This window comes from Sinocyclocheilus grahami, unplaced genomic scaffold (genome assembly GCF_001515645.1).
Source record: "Sinocyclocheilus grahami isolate Dianchi unplaced genomic scaffold, SAMN03320097.WGS_v1.1 scaffold678.1, whole genome shotgun sequence".
Lineage (NCBI taxonomy): Eukaryota > Metazoa > Chordata > Actinopteri > Cypriniformes > Cyprinidae > Sinocyclocheilus > Sinocyclocheilus grahami.
The window spans coordinates 567,602-573,204 of NW_015505857.1; the positions used below are offsets into that span (position 1 = coordinate 567,602).

Below are 5,603 nucleotides of genomic sequence, written 5' to 3' on the forward strand. Positions count from 1 at the left end.
GTGTGGCGAGGGTTGTGGGTAGGTCTGCGCCGCTAGCGGAGGCGTGCTCACGCTAACGCGGCGGCTCGTGGAGACTGGAGCTGGCATTTCGTCGAGCTGGCGCTCGGTGGATGGAGGAGGGGGTCTGGAGCTGGCAGCATCCGGGGCGCGGCCCAGGCTTGCTGAAGGCTTTTTGCTGCGGCCTACTGGCCGGAAGCCCGTCTTCGAAGGAGTGGTGGTTAATTCGGGCCGTGAGTATGGAACACTACGGCCCTGGCTCGCTTTGTCCGCGGCCTTGGATGGAGGAGTGAAGCTTGGAGGCGCCCCTGTTTGGAGGGAAGTGTAGAGGGCGAGGAGATCTGCCTTGGCTGATCGTCGTGGGACGTTGACGCCGGAGCTAATGAGCACCTGGCGTAGTTCTGACACGGTCCATTTCTCCGCAGCTGGGGCGGAGGAGAGGGCTGAGGCGTAGGAGGATGCTGGAGAAGGTGACTGACGCCTTGAAGGCGAAGGTGATGGCGTGCCTCGGTGCCTGGAGGTATGCGCGACGGTGACACGGGAGGGCCGGCGGCCCCGAGTTGCAGCCGCAGGCTCAATTATGGTGTCCTGCGGAGCGCTGGTGTGCTGGACAGCGACTGAAGACGCTGGAGGACCCGTGGTGTCAAACTCATTGTCGTCCGGAAACAGTTCGATATCCGACATGATGCTAAAGACAGGATATAATGGAGGTAAGGCTGCTTTGATAATTTATAGAGGTTCTCTCTTGTGCTGATTGGATAGATGGTGTAATTACTGATGATGAACTGGCCGTGTTAATTATCTGCGCGCGCTCCTCCCGAAACTTGTTAATAAAACATCGCTTCTTAATTGAAGGAAAAAAAAGCTATTGAACTGGTTAATGTGTCATTGAAGAAACCAATACAAAATGTCACAAAAAAATTCTGAGTAAAAAAAAGCATTTGTCCCTGCTAGGCTTATTATTTTTATGTTCTACACCCTAAATATATAAAGATTTTTGTGTTTCGATAGTGTTCAGTGTGTTACATAGTCACACTGCATGTATTGCATTAAAAAACAAAAATCAAAACTTAGCCGATGCAGCCATATATAGTCCATTGGAGATACATGCAAAAACAGATAGATTCTAAAATAGCTGCTATCTCTTGAATGTACTAGAGCTCAGATGATTCAGCCTAATTAAATTGGATGACGCAAATTTTATGAAGAAATATCTACACTGTTAATGCTGTCTCTCTGCATGGTGCTGCTTTTACAAAGATTCTCTAAATGGTCTGATAAAGTACTATTTAGCCATTTTTAGTGTTGACATTTTAGTCATTTCAAATCAATAATTTTGAAACAGAAAAAAAAACCACACACACACACACACACGAAAGGCAAAAAAATATTTGTTTATCCTTCAAAAAAACTAATGTAAACATAGAGCCTCAAGGCCAAAGGTATAATAAACCTACAGACAGAAAATGTACTGTTTTTTTTATGCATTTAGCATAACAAATAAAAAGAAAAGTTACAAACACAGGTACAATGAACACCTCTACATAAATTATATGCACAAAACACAAAACCATGATTGGTCTTTTGATGGGACCACTATGTTAAGGCAATTTACATGAAACCACCTCTGGCACAATTCACACTGAATCTGAGAACAAAAAGGACACATGTTGTTACAAACCCAATTCCAAAAAAGTTGAGACACTGTACAAATTGTGAGTAAAAAAGGAATGGAAAAATTTACAAATCTCATAAACTTATATTTTATTCACAATAGAATATAGATAACATATCAAATGTTGAAAGTGAGACATTTTGAAATGTCATGCCAAATATTGGCTCATTTTGGATTTCATTATTTTTCCCTTAATTATACATTTTCTCAGTTTAAACATTTGATATGTCATCTATGTTGTATTCTGAATAAAATATTGAAATTTGAAACTTCCACATCATTGCATTCTGTTTTTATTCACAATTTGTACAGTGTCTTAACTTTTTTGGAATCGGGTTTGTAGGTTTGATCTTTTTTAAATTCACTTCTTATTTTGTCACTAGTGGAATCATGACAAATTGATTACCCAAATCTCGTCCTTTTTTGGTGCAGGTTTTTGCCCACAGACGGAACAATATTCTTCCCTTGAGACTGCAATTATTAAAATGAAGATAGGGATATGCTTTTAATAAATGGTCTGTCAAACAAATACACAAAGGACATGAAAAAGCTAAAATACCTGATGCTAGTAAAATGTATTTTGCCATATGTCTCCTGCAGTTCTACATCCAGTCCTTGCTGGGATCTATGTCAATGCTTTCCGGAATTTTTGGAAAGTCTTCCACAACCTGCCTGGCCATCTACACACAAAGCATCAAATCTTAATATTAGGAACACAGTCTGACGTGGAAAAAGCTGAAAACAAAGCTTAAGTATACAACTATTTTTATTACCTGCATCACAAACACACCACAGCTGTAACCATCGTTCTGAAATGTATGGTCTATTGTGCCAGGCTGCCATTTGGTGTCTACCCAGTCTTCTCTTCCATGCCGATGTTTTGACAGAGCAGAAAAGTTGCAGGTTGTTTGAAAAGAAAGCTAATGTACCCAAATTTTTTACAGGCCCGTGTGGCTGCCTCCTTTTCATTATTTCCACATTGAGGGTCAAGCACAAAAATTTGTTTTGATACAGCATGGACATACTAAAAAGACAAAAGAATACATAATTAAAATGTGCAGAAACATTAATATTGGAATGTCTTCATGTATAATACGTATTTTAAACAAGATATTTATTTTCTACTTACCACAAACCTCCAGTGTACATTGTTGACATTCACAGCAGCGATTACACCATCATATTGCTCAAAGCTGACCTGTATGACATTCAAAAATACAATCAATGTTGTATGTATGACCTAAATACTTAAAGTTTCACTCACTTTTCTTAATCCTTGTTGGGCCAACTGCTCTCTTGTGCCGTTTAAAATGACACCTGCAGTGTAATGACTCAGTTTAGCAGATGCACCCTTTGCATTAAGAATTGCTCTTAGATAGCATTCAATAGTCTGAAAATGCACACATACACATTGTATTTTAACAGCTTAATTCAGTTTGTAAATTGAACATATATTTACACTTTGTGGTGCACTATTTGGCATTCATACTTTATTCCCGATAGACATACCTCTCCAAATAACCAGTCATGGGGCCTCAATGTTTGGAATGCACTATGATGCAAGAGGTACTCCTGTTTGTGATCAGGGGACCTCAGAATGGCAACAACCAGATCTGTGGAGGGTTTTGTCCATAGCATTTCAACCTACAATAACATCTGCCTTATGAATAACTTTTCCTCAACTTCATTGATTAAATGTAGTACACAGTTTTAAATGTTTACATTAATGACAGTATTACCTCATCTTCTACAGATAGTATCTCTGCAGGTAGATAATGCTGGTCCAGGTTTGAACCTGTTGCCTGGCTCTTTGCCATGTCCTTTCTACACTTCTGGGTCCTTTGTTTTTTGTGTGGAACTGGTATGTTGTGTGGTGCTGAAAAGTATTTGGATTTTTTCCCTGATAATTGTGTTTTCCTTCTCTTCATCCATGTTTCCTGGGAATGACTGATGTCCATTGGTGGCCGAGGCTTTAGCAACAGCTCTTCGGAGAGGTTGTGCTGAATGATGTGTTCGGTGTATCTTGTTTGCAGGGAGCAATGCATTTTTCTGATGAAAGTTCCTGGTCTGAGCTTTTTCTTCGATTTCATGATGGTATGTTTTACAATTCCAAACCACTTTTTTCCACATGGCAATTAGTGTCTCTTGTTTTGTGTGATTTTGTTTTTATGTCCTTCTGATCATGTGATGCACATTCTAGATGTCTTAACAGCAAACCACTCCACATAGGAAAAACTGCAAGATAGTGGTCAAAGAGCATGTCGATGATACCTGGACAAAAGTATGGATTGTTGTCCTTAGAGAAAGATGTGTCGCTTGCTGCGTGTTCCTTGGCTTCTTCAAAGATCTGTCTGAAATACGGTATGAATGGTGAGCTACCCACAATTGTAGTAGCATTGTTTCTTGTCTTCACAGCCCCATTTCTCCCTGTCTCCAATTTCCATTGTTTCATCGAGCTTGACTTCTTGGGGTTTTACACTTTCAAGAATTTGCAGACTTGCCATGAGATTTTCACTGCTTTTTGGAGTTGTCAGGACAGAACACGTATGTCTTGTTTCAGCTAGTGAACAGGCATTCTGCAGTCTTGCAAAGGCAAATGTGACAAAGTCTCTCAGGCCTTGGTTGTCAGTTTGCTTTGATATTGCCTGTCTGACTGCTTTGAGGATGTGAGCAGAACATATGTGCAGCACAGTGTAAGGCTTCATGTCATCCTGAGTTTTTTTGCCTGTGCAAATATCAAAAGCTCTTTCTAGGTAGGATGTGATGTGCTCCCTGTTGAAAGCTAGCAGAACACTTTGCATGAGAGCCCAGCTATAGTCCGTCTCAACCTGGTGTATGTGCATTTGTGTGTATTTGGACAAATGCAATGTAAATTGCATGAGCCAATATGTGATTGGAGGTACCGAATGCTCATTTGATAACATTTCACAGATTGGTAAAGAGGGAGCATCCCGACCCCTTCCTGGAAGAGTGAGTGAGTAGTATAGGATTCGCTTTGGCTGATCTGCAATTTTTGAGACCACTCCTCCTGTGGCATCCAGATAAAGGGACACAGGAAACCTACTGCGTAAATGGTCGACAAGAATACTTATTCCAAGTTCAGTGTACATATGAACACCAAAGGGGTCCATGCTAAAATGCTGTATGTATCCTGGTAGTTTAAAAAATCTGGTGTCACATCCTCTTAGTATGCCTTGCATGAGATGTATTTCCATTAACACATCAGTGTGGAGTAGTTTGTTCTTCCTAGTTTCTGAGCGGATTACCTTCAAGCACATGCCTGTTGAGGCAGCTGGACATATTTCCACTCAAAAGTTCTTCTTTGGGTGTGGTTTTGAGTTTTGTGTAGAAATAATGACTAGGTCCACGTGTAATTGCTCTAGCAAGTGCTCCTCTTTTGAGGTTTGTTGCTGGCCTAAACCTTTTATGGAGCCAGATCGGCCTAAAAAATAACACATTTGCAAAACAAAATTCATAAATGCACAGCACAATTTACATTTACAAAATCCGATTCGTAAATTCAAAACACAATTCATAAATACACAAGTAAAAGCATAAATATTTCCCCAAATGCTCACACAAATGCATCTTACCTAAATAAATTTAAAATGTTTACACAAATATGTATATATCAAGTTCTTGAATTAATTTCCATCACACATTTATGAATAATGGTACATGTATTTATGGATCGTTGAATCTGCATTTGCAGATCATCACACATGCGTGGACTGCTTTGAATTTGTGTGCGGTATTTTTGAGACCTTCCTGGCAGGTTAAGACTCATAAATATCTTTTTTTTGGAGGATGTTCCGTTCAGCCAATCTCGGTGAGCTTTTAATCCACCAATCAAAACGCTCTTTACTGAACAGACTCAAGAAGCTCAACGCTGTGCTTGTACTGTGCAGTGTTCCATGATCGGGTCCTTGAT

At 40.2% G+C, this 5,603-nt stretch overlaps 1 pseudogene; it reads right to left on the reverse strand.

Annotated features, from left to right (window-relative positions):
- Window positions 1–1,546: 1,546 nt before the first annotated feature.
- Window positions 1,547–5,603, reverse strand: part of LOC107559204 (uncharacterized) — a 17,733-nt pseudogene continuing 13,676 nt past the window's right edge.